Genomic DNA, 15,735 nt, shown 5'->3' with positions numbered 1-15,735 from the left:
GTCCTCAGGTGCCCGCCCCTTTCCGCGCGCGCCGGAGCCTCCGTACCTCTGCACTTTACTTTCGTAGCTCCTCTGAGTCTGTGTGCTCTTCTCTTTCCTTCTAGTTGTAGAATTTCCACTCAGCCAGCCTTCCTGTGGTTCTGGATGATGACCGTTCTGTCTTTTAGTTGTATTTTTGAAGTTGTTGTCGGAGGCCGCAATTTCCGGTGTTTTCCTATGCCGCCATCTTGGTCCCCTCTGTCTAAAGTAACTTCTTTATTGTGACTAGAAATCTGGTTCCAAGGTTTTCTTGTTCTCCTTTGTCTTGAGCTTGTATATTTCATGAGCTCTAAAATGGCAATTTTACAGATGCATGAATTATAATATGCATGATTTCCACGGCATTATAAATGTACTCAGTAATTATAATTTTAATTGACACAAAAGTTACAGGCTCCTGGGACTTACTCAATGGAATTTAAGATTGTGGCTATGCACCTCACAAAAGTGATTATCCCCTTTGTGGGAACTGAGGAACCTGACCTTAAAAAACTTTTACATTAGGAAGTTAAAATGTACTGGCCTTGTCTTCTCTGAACGCGTTTATTAAAAACTCACAACAATGTGGGTCTGCCATGACTCAAGAGAAGAGAATGGGTCCAGTGGAAGAAAACCCACCAACCTCCACTGAATACCCACCATCTACAGGGCAACATGCTGGGCACATGCAGAGGCATAGTCCTTGTCCTCACAGACCTTGGAACTTGTGGTAGAGATAGGACATACTCATGAAGACTCAAAGATCAATATAAAGCAACATGCAATCAGTGATTTAATATAAGAGTTGTTCAAATGATCAGAATTTAGATGCTAGAAGAGCAATAACTCAGTGTGGGGTGGAATGCCTTGAGGGTAAGTACAAGTGAAAGGGAAAAAAATAAGTGAAGGGCTCTGAGGGCAGAGAGATCTGTGTAAAAAACATTCAGTAGGGGAAAGACATGTGTGGGTAACTGGTATAGAATAGTCTGGCTGATGCTATGATTCTTACATAATTGTGGGGGGGTGAAAAGGTAGGCAGGGCATTAAATGACAACCTACAAAACTTGGGCTTTATCTTGTAGGAAATGAAATACTGAAGACTGTTGAAGATCAAGTCAATGGAAACGGACCACCTCTCTTCCTAAGGATCAAAGCCATCATAGCTATGGACAATCAAGCCTGGACTTGGTTTGTGTGAGAAATAATAAGCTTTTTGTTGATCAATGCAGTGTAAAAATGAAAGGTGTAGTGTGTAGAAACTGGAGAGGGTCATAGGAAACTTAGGCATTGTACTGGTAAAGCTAGGTTTGCATTATAGCTGCTATGTGGAGGATGGATTTAACAAGAATGAAGCTGGAAGAAACCCAGGTAGAAGGCCATTGCAAAACCCCAGGCAAGCGCTCATGAAGGTCTGTCCTAAGGTAATGATGATAAAAATGGGGAGGGGGAAATGGGTCTAAGGAATATTTAGGGGAACATCATGAGGACTTTTTGATTATCATTGACTGTCAGGGGTGATGGGAAGGAAGGAGTCTAGAGTAACTCCCAGATTTTTGACCTGAGGGGACAAACTGGTGAGCAAAGTAGGGTTTGCAAAGACTTCATGACTACAGTCTAAAATCATCAGGACTTCCTCTCTGTCCTGCCCCATCTCTCTTTCCCTCTTCATGCTCTCCTTTTCCACTGGGCTACTGCCTGTAGTTAGGGCTCACTCTCTCAGGGCACTCCAGGAGGCAAAGGACATGTCTGCCAGCAGTTCTGGAATCTAAGAAAAAAGAGCTATACCTTCCTTCTGCTACCACTTTGAAAAATTCCAAAAAAGAGGCCCCAAGGAATAAAATAAAATGAATGAGAGATTCTAAGTCCCTTTCATTATAAAAGCATAAAAACTTGAGGCCATCTCCAGTACCTCCAGCGGGCTGACAATCTAGGCACATAGTAGGACTTCAATAAATATTTGTTAAATCAAAGGATAACTAATGGGCACTTTACATGAGTAAGATCATTTGACATCTAAGATCATTTGAAGCACTTTGGTTGCATACATTTTTTTGCCCATTATATAGACTAGAGCAAGGAAGTCCTCCATCCCCACGCCTAACTCATGCCAAAATGTAACATATTGGCTGAATTTTTTTTTTTAGAAGGGCCAATTTCTGTGGCCACACACCACTCCCAATGCCTGGGAGGGCTTCTTCTGGCTATAAGAGTCAATGGTTTGTGCCTCTCATCAAAAATTCCTTCCTACCCACCACCACCACCACCAATCGCTATTGTCACCATTGAGGTTTTGCCAGCAACTCATCCTCCTCGTTATTCCCCACCACACCCTCAGTTAGGGGAGAAGGCTCAGATCACGAGCAGGCCACTTTTAAAGGCCACAAAATAAACATCAAACGATCACAGTAAAGGCTGGGTTTTTCTTCGTAATTTCATTGAGTGCCTCTGAAGGCAAGGACTGAATGGACACCCTCAGCAGTTATAATAATAAACAACAGGGCTAAGCTCAGCTTCCGAATCTTACACAGGGCATCTCCCACACTGCAACACGTGATACTTGCTTGCCTTTCGTCTATACCTCAATATGTTTATTTTGTTTTATTCCATTTTGTTTAACTTTATTTGCTGAGGCTGTCAGTGACATTTATTCAGAGCTACTTTATTATGCATGATGCTGTAGTAAACACCGAGAGATGTAGAAAAGCAGCCTCATTTCCCCAGGACAAAGCAATAATTATTTAATAAATCTAGATTGGACCCCTCCATCACAATCTCTGCAGCCCATTGCCCCAGAACCTCGTTCTCATCCCATAGGACCCCACACAGATTCATAAATGGCTGTGACCATTCTTACTTCTACTTCATGGTGGCTTCCAACCTTTCATCATTTCAAAAGGGATCTTGCTTTCCCTGCTGCTACTGTCGCGCCTCCTGTTATCACCAGGTCGGTGTGGCCTTGGTGATAGCTACACATTTATTTTGTTCCAACTGAGCAGTGGATTCCCACACACACACACATTGGTGATGTTCTCTATTTTTAGGCCACAAGATAACTCTACCCCTGGCTTCCATTTCATAGAGACTCTAAATATACAGTTCTTTGTTCCACTTGCTTTTTATCACAACCCTCCTGCCAACGACTCTGGCACAAGTCTATAGAAACTAGCTTAACAGTATAACACCGTTAAAATCTCTAGGGCCTGGGCCAACAGACCTTCTGCAGACCTTCAACCCTACCAGCCCTGAGCCCCTCCTTCTGCCCAGGCCACCGTCCTTGCACCCAATTCCTGTGCACTCTCTCCCCGCTCGCTCTGTTATTTCCCTCGTGGGTGCTCACTCTATGGGGGCTCCTGGTTTCTCCAATAGCTCAGAAGTCTGGGGCCTGGAGTTGGTGTATCGTGGGCCGAGCCCTTCAAAGGGACCCACACCTTTCTGGATTCTCAGCAAAGAATTTAGGCCTATACCCTGGAGGCTCCCTCCACACAAAGAATGTATGGTTAACTGATTCCAACTCAGAGCCATTTTCCTAAGGAAACCATCTTAAAATGAGTAGGTAGGTGCCCCAAAGAACTCACACAAATCCATTTGACTCACCTACCTGACCTGAAGTTCTAAATGTACTCTAGAACCTACCTAACAATCCACCATGGCTTCTACGGTGTCTAAGGGGAAATGAGTTCTGAGTTCCAGCCGTGAGCATACCTCTGCCTCTGCCATCAGCAGGAACAGCCCGCTTGCACCTCTGCGGCCTGCCAACCCCATGGTAGGGAAACGCCCAAGCCTAGAGTTATATATTTAAGAAAGGGGTGTGGGAGGGGGAGGGTGTGACTCTGGGAGGTGAAACCAGGCTGAAGAGTCAGAGGGGTTGGGGCTGGAAGAGCCCAATTGCCTCTGGGTTTCAGGGCCTTCCAGAGACACCGCCTTCTCCCCTGAGCTTACCCCAGCAGACAGGCTGGTCTACACTACAGCTTTGCTGCTGCCAAGAACAATAGAGTTGAGGGTTGCAGTGAAAGAGGGGGTGGGGATTAAAGAAAAGGTGTTGGTGGGTTTCTATGCGAGGTGAAGTAAGGAGTTAAAAAAAAAGTTTAAAAAACTAAACCTAGATCAGTATTGTGATCAGTACTGTGTTTGCTAATGAGGTCAAATCAAATGCAACGCACTCTATCATGGCCTTCGGACAAACACCGCTCACAGAACTCTTTCGTGTTTGTCAGTCCCATTGGACATGGTCCTTCTGTAGACGTGAGAGGATGCTTGACCTTTGACTATGTCCAATCTCTCTCATTTGCATTTTAATTCTTGGCTTGTGCGGAGTCAGGGTAAATTTACTTACAAATAAAAAAATCTAACTGTGATGAAAACAAGTATGAGCCTCTGTTTTATTTCCTGGGATCTCTTCAGAAAGGTCAAGAAAAAAAAAGTGCTCCCAGGTGGTGGGAGTAGGGAGAAGGTTGAAAATGGTTTATTTTTAATAACCCTTGTTCGGAAGCTCAAAAATAATGTTTAAATGACAGAAATGTGGAAGTGTTTCTTTGCATTGCACATTCGATTGGATTTAAATATGGGTTGTTTTCTTTGATCTACATTTTAGATAGGATGATGTCAAATTACTTTCATATGTGAAAAGAGAGAAAAGATTATTTAGAAAGTTTACCAGAATCCAGAAAGGAACCAATGGCTATTTTAAGTGCCAGAATCCTAGTAGTTTTAGTAATGAATTAACAGACTAAGTAGTTTCATGATAACTACTTAAATTTGACAATATTTTCTGAGACTATTATGTACTAAACAATGTAGTATGTGGCAATGGGGGTAAACATACAAAAGTACACTGCGTGTGCCATCACTCGTGGAGTTTGCAAGCCTGTATTCAATTTACATGTATGAAATAGGGGAGAATTCTGACATGTAACCAACTCCCAAGCCAAGTGCTTCTTTTTATCTGAAATTAGTGAAGGGGTGGGAATCAAGGTGAGCTCCAAGAAACGCTTATAGTTTGAAAAGACTGAAAGGTTGCTTTGGATGTTGGAAATTAGCAAGAGCACAAGTAGGGTTAAACTTAGCCCTTTGAAGACACTGAAGAAACTGGCCTGCTCCAAGCTGGGGCGTTGTTTGGGACAGTTGGGAAGCAATGAAAAGGTCAGGAGAGAGCAGATTTGGGGAAGACAATCCTGTCAGTGGTGTGGTGGTTCATAGGAGAAAAATATATCAATTATGAGTTCCCTGCAGTCTCCCAGGAGGGAGGTGGCAGGGTCAGCAGTAGTGTGGTGTCATGAAAATGAAAAGGCATTTCAACAGAAATACAAATATACTGTGCAGCTCATTAGACTACATAGGGGATGATTCCTTTTAAATTTTGATCTTGATTCTTTCTCTTGATCCATTCTTTCCTCTCCATCTTCCTTTTTTAAAAAAATATTTTTATTGATTTCAGAGAGGAAGAGAGAGATAGAAACATCAATGATGAGAGGGAATCATTGATTGGCTGCCTCCTGCATGCCCCCCACTGGGGACCGAGCCTACAACCCAGGCATGTGCCCTTGACCGGAATCGAACCCGGGACCCTTCAGTCTGTAGAACGACGCTCCATCCACTGAGCCAAACCAGCTAGGACTCCTGTCCATCTTTCTTTTTTGTCTTTCTAAAATTTTATTTGGAAATTTTGAAAAATACAAATAATTGTAATAAAGAAGACACGAAAAGGCACCACTCAGGGATGACTTCAGATAACATTTGATGTATTTTTCCCCAACACGATCGATGCATTTAGGAGTGACTATGAAACAGGATGGATAGGTAGAGTGCGAAGATGAGGCAGCTTGACTTTCCCCCGCCACTGCCTTCAAGCTTCATCAGGTCTCCATTCTCGGCCCTTAGCCATGATCCAGGCAGAACCATGGCTTTCCTGTCCCATCCAGAGAGTGGACCCACTTCAGGAGCAGTCATTAAAAAGTCCAGTTTGATCCAGAGCAAGTCAGTGCTTCTCTCTCCTGTAAGCCCAGGCCTTTCTATAACTCGGGGACGTGGGGAGGAGCAGGTGGCAATGGTCTGGTCTTCTACTCTCCCTGCCCCACCCCAATCACTGCAAGGAAAATCCACATACCTTTACCCAAATGGGAAAGTGAGGCCTGTGCCCACTGTTGCCTTCGTCTGCCATTCCACTGTGGACTGCTCTAGCATCAGGCACCAAGGTGTAGGCCAAAAAGCACAGATACGTTATCCTGTCTGAGAAATGTCTTCATAGACTGTTCCTGGTGGTAATGGGGATAACTAGGTTCCTTATCTATTTTTCTTTTTGCCCCACAGTAAATATTGTGGGACAATGTTTTAAACTCTGCCTTGAAAATGACTGTAAGGATACTTGTTATCAATTATCCTCAGCTTTGGTCTTTGGCCAAAAGTTCAAGGCAATAGAAAAAGTCCCACTTCACGTTCTAATGCATACACACACACACACACACACACACACACACACACACACACACATAAAATAATAATTGGGACCATATCACCAAGCCAGATAAAATACATGTCATCAAAGAGAGCAGCTAATCCAAAGGAAAGAGTGGGTTACGCCGCCAGGCGACAAAGCAAAACAAAACAAAACAAAAAACCAATGTTCATTAGAGGATTTTGCTTCGTACTTTCTTCTACTAATTTGATGCTTTTTTCATCCTGAAATCTGTAAATTTTTCTTCCAGATTTCATTCTGTGTTTGGCTCTGTGTTCACCAAATCCCTCCATCCCTCCCTCCTGAATTCATCACTTCTATAGGCTTGACCATAGCCCGAGTGGTTAACTCAGGCCCCTGCGTCTTTGTGTGTGGTCAAATGAGCTCATTTTCCTGGTTTCCCTCACCCCCAACACACTCATGCTCTCCTTTCTCGATTCATCCTGCACACCATCACAAATTAATATTCCCGAGACACCATATCCATCCCTTTAAATGATGTCATTTTCCTCTTCACAAGCCCTTACTGTAGCCTCCGGCACCCGCACATTTACGAGAGAGGAGATGACAGCTAATGGGACAAGGAAAATGTTATTTCGTGCAGCCCTCAAAACTCTGCTTGGTCGATATAATCTCTGTTGGATAGAAGGGAAACTGAGGCTTAAAGATATTAAATCACTGGACAACATATTGTTCGTAGGTGATAGAGCTGGGATTTGATTTCTGTATGATCTGAGTCGCTGTACACAAGAAGCCAACCTCCCAACAGTAAATAATAGAATCTAAATGGCCTTTTTCACTTTTCTTCCTCTTATTACCATATATCTATCTTTCACTTTATTTTTTTTTATTAAATCTTTATTGTTCAGATTATTACATTTGTTCCTCTTTTTTCCCCCCCATAACTCCCCTCCTTCCAGCTCCCACCCCACCCTCCGCCCTCACTCCCCACCCACTGTCCTCATCCATAGGTGCACGATTTTTGTCCAGTCTCTTCCCGCATCTCCCACACCCCTTTTCCCCCCAAGAATAGTTAGTCCGTTCCCTTTCTATGTCCCTGATTCTATTATAATCACCAGTTCATTCTGTACATCAGGTTATTTATTCACTTGATTCTTAGATTCACTTGTTGATAGATGCATATTTGTTGTTCATAATTTGTATCTTTACCTTTTTCTTCTTCTTCCTCTTCTTAAAGGATACCTTTCAGCATTTCATATAATACTGGTTTGGTGGTGATGAACTCCTTTAGCTTTTCCTTATCTTCCCTTCTGGCCTGCCAAGTTTCTGTTGAGAAATCAGCTGACAGTCGTATGGGTATTCCCTTGTAGGTAACTGAGTTTCTTTCTCTTGCTGCTTTTAAGATTCTCTCTTTGTCTTTTGCTCTTGGCATTTTAATTATGATGTGTCTTGGTGTGGTCCTCTTTGGATTCCTTTTGTTTGGGGTTCTCTGCGCTTCCTGGACTTGTAAGTCTATTTCTTTCACCAGGTGGGGGAAGTTTTCTGTCATTATTTCTTCAAATAGGTTTTCAATATCTTGCTCTCTCTCATCTTCTGGTACCCCTATAATTCTGATGTTGGTACGTTTGAAGCTGTCCCAGAGGCTCCTTACACTATCTTCGTATTTTTGGGTTCTTTTTTCATTTTGCTTTTCCGGTTGGGTGTTTCTCGCTTCTTCGCATTTCGAATCTTTGACTTGATTCTTGCGCTCCTCTGGTCTGCTGTTGGGAGTCTGTATAATATTCTTTATTTCAGTCAGTGTATGCTTACTTTCTAGATGGTCCTTTATCACACCATCGAGGGTCTCATTAGATTTCCTGTACATCTCATCAAGTTTATCGACAGACTCTAGAAGCCTCTTGAGAGACCTCAAAAGTGTGGTTCTGAACTCAATATCCTCCCTTGATAGTTTTGTCCTGTTTCTTTGTCTCCGCATTTTTTACGCTTTCTTGGTACACCCTCTAGTGGTCTTTGTGCGCAGTCTTGTTGTAGTTAAGCCTTGATTGTTGTAGTTAATACTAGAGGGATTTGACCTCCAGGCCGACTGGCTGTGTTCTATCTTTCACTTTAATCAAACGTATCTGCTCACCTCCAATTCTACCGCTATTCCAAGGCCAGCTTCTCTTTTGCCTTGGGGTGTTTCTCATCAAGGTACTGCCTTCCCCCTTCTTTTCACCTACTTAGAGTTCGCCTCCCCTACATCTTCACCTCATTTCACTTACTCCATGAAGTCTTTCCTGATTAACTCACAAAATATTTCCTATCAAAACACCGAAAATGAGCATCTTATTTTTATTTTTATTGATTTCAGAGAGACAGGGAGAGGGAGAGAGAGATAGAAACATCAATGATGTGAGAAACATTGATTGGCTGCCTCCTGCATGCCCCCTACTGGGGATTGAGCCAGGCATGTGCCTTTGACAGAAATCAAACCCAGGGCCCTTCAGTCCACAGGCCGACACTCTATCCACTAAGCCAAACCAGCTAGGGCAGGAGACATCATTCTTAAAGAATTTCCCCCTCTTGGCAAAATATGAGTTCAATGTTAAGACTTTCAATTCTTTGAACTTTCCTATTATGATCAGTGATTTTCATGAGTGAAGATAATATCAATTGCAAAATTTGGAGACTGTAGATAAATGCATTGGGAAATTTTCACTAGCATGTATATATCTTACCTTCTAATAAACATGCAGAGGGAACTTATTACTATATTCCAACATATAGGAAGTGTTATTGATATGCTTTAATAATCGTTCGTAGCATCTAAAGAAACAGGAAATCCATTTTAGAGGGCATTACATTAAACTTTTATCCATTATTGTTCACTGTCTAGTAGATTTTACAATATTATTTGACATAATAAATAGAAGTTACTAGGAGACAAATGTTTGTGGAGAATGTGGAGAAATCATCTAACGACTGTTTTATTTGGGGAGTTTAGAGCATCTGTTTCAATTGACATTGCTTTGAAAATCGCCTGAAACTTTGGAGATGATAAATGTTTACAATTTGCATCCACACTGTTCCTAACACAATAGCCTGTTAGGTCCCTTGCCATGAATATTAACAGACTGCAGGCCATCCACATTATTTATCAAGGGGGAAACAGACATTATTCATGAATTTTAATTGCTCCTGTGGCACCAACAGCCTGAAAATGAAACATAAAAAATGTAGCCTGGGGGAAGTTTTGCTGCGCAATGACTTTAGTGCAAACCCAACCACAGGGACCAGTTCCTCTATCACAATCACGCAGGGACCTGAATACAATAATAGTTTCAACCCAGGTCTTCATGGACAGTTGGCATAGTTCAAACCGCATTCTATCAGCTGTCAACTCAACAATTCCTACACATGACCCAAAATAAAGAAGTCAGAGATTGGACTGACATGGAAAGTATATTTCACCTTTATCCTTAAGAAGAGTTTTTCCCAATCAACATTCAAATATTCTGCTAAAAACTGGAAGAAGAAATGCTCCCATAATCTTTATACCTAGAGCAAGTAACCCTCCAATATTGCAAAGTGAGCATCAAATTTGCTTCTAAAAGTTCAATTGTTGTAAAATATAACAGTAAGAAAGGTTTTTAATAAAAAATTAATTTTATGAAAAAAATGTTAAGAGAAAGAATGAAAGTATTACGAGGTTTGGTTTTTTCCCAGTAGGAGTGAGTCCTTCATATTCCCTCAAGGACCAGTGTCCTGAGGGAGAATATTTAGCAAAGAGATTTACAAATTATGGTCTAAGTAAGAGAAACCAAGCAATAGGGCACCTGAAAATAAATTTTTTATTTTTTTTACATACATATATCTTTAATATATTTTGATTGATTTCAGAGAGGAAGGGAAAGGGAGAGAGAGAGATAAGAAATATCAATGATGAGAGAGAATCATTGATCGGATGCCCCACACTGGGGATCGAGCTGGCAACCCAGGCATATGCCCTGACCTGGAATCAAATCATGACCTCTGGGTTCCTAGGTCAACACTCACCCACTGAGATACACTGGCTGGGGTAGGTACCTGAAAAATTAAGCTAAGACTAAGAGGGTTGCAACACTGAAGAAGAAGACTGGCAGTAAGATCTTGAGAAACATCAAATCAGAGAAGAGGCCTTTGGATTGAAGCCACAACAGAGGCCAGAACAAAGATCATGAAACCCTAGCAATATTCACCCCAGACTTGCTCTGCCCACAGCTCTCCTTATTGATGGCATTACCTGGTTGCTCAGGTAGAAACCTTGGAGTCAGTTGGCACTGTCTTCAAAAAAATATCCTGAATCTTCGTATCCTGCCAACCACACACACACACACACACACACACACACACACACACACAATATCCAGACGTTACAGCTCCTTATGACCCTGCTCCTATTCGTGCTTCCTACAGTAAAAAATCTCAATGCCTTTGAAAATATCGCTTCTTTGCTTAAAACCCAGCAATGGGCACTAGCTGGTTTGGCTCAGCGGATAGGGCATCGGCCCCGTCCCCAGGTTCAATTTTGGTTGCAGGCTCAATCCCCGGTGCTGGTCTGGGTGTAGGAGGCAACCAATCGATGTGTCTCCTTCACATTGCTGTTTCTCTCTCTCTTTGTCTCTCCTCCTTCCTTCCACTCTCTCTAAACATCAATGGGAAAATATCCTCAGGTGAGGATTAACAAAAATAAATAAATAAATAAATAAATAAATAAATAGTCTTGTGGTCTTGACTTTAAAACAAAACAAAACAACAAAAAACAGTACTATCTTCTCATTTCACACAGAATAAAACTAAAGTCCTTAAAATGGACTACAAAGCTTTGCATGAGCAGCTCCCAACTTAGACCTTTGCCCTAGATGTAATGCTCTTTCTGGAACATTCTTCCCCCAAATTTCCACTTGGCTAACTCCTTAACCTCCAACTGTTGCTCAGACATTATCTTCTCAGTTAAGCCTACCCTGACCACCCTATTTAAAACTGTATCATGCCCCAGGCTTCTGCAGTCCATACCCTCACCCACTATCTTTTTTTTTTTTTTTATTGCTGAAAGTATTACATATTCCCTTTTTTTTTTCCCCAAGTCCCTTACCACCCTGTTGTCTGTGTCCATGGGTTATGCATATCTGCATACAAGGTCTTTGGTTGATTACCTCCAACCCACTCACCCTCCCCTGCCTTCTCTCTGATATTTTGCACTCTGTTCCATGCTTCCATGTCTCTGGATCCACTCTGTTCATCAGTTTATTGTATTACTTAGATTCCACACATGAGTGCGATCATGTGATACTTGTCTTTCTCTGACTGACTTACTTCACTTAGCATGATGCTCTCCAGGTCCCTCCATGCTGTCTCAAAGGGTAAGAGATTCTTCTTTCTTACTGCTGCATAGTACTCCATGGTGTAAATGTATCACAGCTTTTTATCCACTCCTCTACTGATGGGCACTTGGGCTGTTTCCAGATCTTCGCTATTGTAAATTGCGCTGCTATGAACACAGGAATGCGTACATTCTTTCTGATTAGTGTTTTGGGATTCTTTGGGTGTATTCCTAGAAGTGGGATCACTGGGTCAAATGGCAGTGTCATATTTATCTGAGGAAACTCCATACTGTTTTCCATAATGGCTGTACCAGTCTGCATTCCCACCAGCAGTGCACAAGGGTTCCCTTTTCTCCACATCCTCGCCAGCACTTGTCATTTGCTGATTTGACCACCCTATTTAAAACTATATCATGCCCCAGGCGTTTTTACTATGTAGCAGTAAAAAAGAAGAATCTCTCCGAACCGGTTTGGCTCAGCGGATAGAGCGTCGGCCTGCAGACTAAAGGGTCCCAGGTTCGATTCCAGTCAGGGGCATGTACCTTGGTTGTGGGCACATCCCCAGTGGGGGGGCGTGCAGGAGGCAGCTGATCAATCTCTCTCATCGATGTTTCTAACTCTCTATCCCTCTCCCTTCTTCTCTGTAAAAAATCAATAAAAGATACTTTAAAAAAAAAAAAAGAAGAAGAATCTCATACCCTCCTTATCCTGTCTTGTTTCCTTTTTTTAAATATCACCTCTAACATACTGTATAATTTACTTATATTTGTTTACTTGGTGTGTCCCCTTGATAGAATGAGCAAATACATATGACATGTATCCACCATTACAGTTATATACAGAAGAATTTCACTGCCCTGAAAATCCTCTGTGTTCCACCTATTTATCCCTCCCTCCCCCTTAATCTTGGCACCTGCTGATCATTTTATTGTTTTCTTGAAAACCAGAGACTTTTTAAAAAATATTTTTTTATTGATTTCAGAGATGAAGGGAGAGGGAGAGAGAGATTGAAACATCGATGATGAGAGAGAATCATTGATTGGCTGCCGCCTGTATGCCCCCCCCCCCCCCTGCCCCCGGGGATTGAGCCTGCATCCTGGGCAGGTGCCCCGACCAGAAATCGAATCGTGACCTTCTGGTTCATAGCTCAATGCTCAACCACTGAGCCATGCCGGCGGGGCGTAAACCAGAGCCTTTAATCAAGCATTTTATGTTAGTTAAGATAGGTTAACTGCTGTAATAAACACAAAAATATATACTTCAACTTGATAAAAATATTTTTTTTCTCTCACATAAAGTCTAAAGCAAGTACTAGTATATCTGATTGGAGGGTACCGCTCCTCCATGTGGTGATTCAGACTCCTTCCGTCTTGTGGCTCTGCCATCTTTAACACGTGGCTTCTATGGTCATCATATGCATCTACGTCACAGGAGGGGAAGGAACGTGGAAGAAAATGTGTAAGGGGTTTTTAAAGGTCTGGAATTGGTGTGCACTTGGTAGAGCTCACAGTCTTACGGCTACTCCTGATTGCAATAGAGGCCAGGAAATGCAGTAGCTGTGTGCTCAGGAAGAAGAGGAAATGGGTTAGTGAACATCTGCCTAGCCAGTCTGTGTCATAGGTCTATGGAGCCCAAAGGGGTGGATGGATAGACTTTAGGGGGTTGATTAAGCATTCAGAAGATGTATTAAAAATGTTGCCTTCATGTGCATTTTTCTGGGGAGAGAGAGAAGGACTAGCCCTAATTGTATTGATTAAGAAAATAGTATGTTGGAAGAAGTCGAATTTAAACTGAGGCTTTAAAATTGGTAAAGATGGGAAGGGTAGGAATTGAGGGTGAAGGCAATATAGGCAGAAAAACTAACACAAGCAGATGCTCAAAGATGAAAAATTACAATGTGTGTTGGAAAAATGGCCAAAAGCTCAGACAGGCTGGAGAATTGAGTTTATTTGGGAGAACATCTAAGTAGTCAGTCGGTAAGTACATACTGGTCCCTCCTACATGCCAGGGACAATAGCCGGCACTGGCTTTATAAGGATGAAAACAGAGGAAGAGGTACAGATAAACAACAAAGTACGAAGAGTGTTTATAAGGCTCGGCCTGCATGGCTCAATGGTTGAGTGTTGACCTATGAACCGGGAGATCACAGTTCGATTCCTGGTTGGGGCACATGTCCAGGTCGCAGGCTCGATCCCCGCAGTGTGGGGCATGCAGGAGGCAGCCGATCAATGATTCTCTCTCACCATTGCTCGCTCTCTCTCTCTCTCTCTCTCTCTCTCCCCTTCTCTGAAACCAATAAAAAATATACACATATATTTTTTAAAAGAGTGTTTCTAGGAAAGCAGGCAGAGGAGAGCCATATTCCAAGCCAGGAGGCATAACAAGAGTGTGCAGAATATATGGATGGCTGCTAGAAGGCCTCTATGGCTGAGGCCAAGAGTGCAAGAGGAAGAATGGCATGAAGTGAGGCTAAAGAGGTACACAGGCCCAGATACAGAAAACCTTACAAGTTTTCTTCAGAAAGTGGGATGTCATCTTAAGGACAACAAAAAGAGTTTTAAGCAGGGAAGTGGAAGGAGTAAACTTGAAATAAAACCATTCCAGCTACAGAATGGAAAATAAATTGGAGGAAAGCAAGACTGGATGTAAAAATACTGTTTTGCAAGCTATTATAATAGTTCATGGTCTAAATAATAGTGGCCTAGACTATGGTAATGGTGTTAAAGATGCAGAAAGGTAGATTTGAGAGTTGAGAGATAGGATTTGGTCTTTACAGGTTATAGAGGTTAAAGTCAAGAATGTCACCTAGGCTTTTGGTCAAAGGAGCTGAGTAGATAGTGGTGCTAATACTGAGCTGAAAGGCAAATTTGAACTGACATTTCAGTTTGGGAAGCTGACCTTAAATCAAGGTTGAATTTAAATTGCCAGGCGGAGACATCCATAAAACAGCGGGCCCCAAGGGGAAAGATCAGGAATGACGATTTGGATCTGGGATTTGACAAGGTAGCAGAAATCTTGGGAATACTAGTAGATAAGATTTTGAGGTCGAGAGTATGGAGTAAACAGAAAGCAGACCCAAGACAGAGCCTTGATAAATACACAAAGGGTGATGGAGACACTGAGAGTGTAAAGGAGAGGGAGGCATGACTGTGGAAGCAGGAAGAAAAGCAGAGGGGAGGCAAAGCAAGGGAGTGCTTCAAAGAGCAGTCAGTAGCGCCGTGGAAAGGGTAAGCTGGTTAAGGGTAAAAAGTGCTCATGGCATTCAGTGACGAGATGAGGGTAATTCCAGTGAAGAGCAGGAGCCCACCAGCACATGGAAGTGTGCAGTTAAGGACAGCAGACGGCTATTGGAGCAGATGATTTGGAGCAGAGAAGAGAGAAGTGGTGACAGGGTGGATATGTGCTATCAAGGAAGTTTGTTAACACAGAAGAGATCTGGGCATGTTTATGTAACAATTGTGAGCACTTGGAAGAATGAGAGCAGAGTGTGGAAAGCCTGGAATTGTAGGTAGAAGACTTTGTTCTTAGGCAACTGGGAGCCATTTCAAGCAGGAGGATGACATGTTAGTTGCCATGCCGTAGGAAGACTTACCTTGCAGTTGGGGACTGCTGATCCCAGCGGGTGGCCTACCCCCAAGGAAACTTGTCCTGCCTTGACATAAAGCAGATGTTTAGTTTGGGGTTCTAGGTGAGGCTGTCAGCCAAATCTTTCACCACACTTTTGTGGCAGCCTTTATGGCTTTGCTTCAAAATTGTTGTCTAATTAGCTCAGTTTCTTACTAGGACAAACATTTGTTAAGCTTCGTTTAGTCTGCAATTGTTCCAACCTTAATATCATCACAATTCGATTTAAAAGGCTAGTTCAGCCGTTAGCCTAATAGTTGACAAAATGTAGCCAATTCTGTAGTTTTCTTTTTGTTTTTAATCTTTATTGTTGAAAGTATTACAAATGTCCCCAACCCA

This window comes from Myotis brandtii, unplaced genomic scaffold (genome assembly GCF_000412655.1).
Source record: "Myotis brandtii unplaced genomic scaffold, ASM41265v1 scaffold200, whole genome shotgun sequence".
NCBI classification, from domain to species: domain Eukaryota; kingdom Metazoa; phylum Chordata; class Mammalia; order Chiroptera; family Vespertilionidae; genus Myotis; species Myotis brandtii.
The sequence above is the reverse complement of the archived record's forward strand: the minus strand, read 5'-3'. Positions refer to the sequence as shown.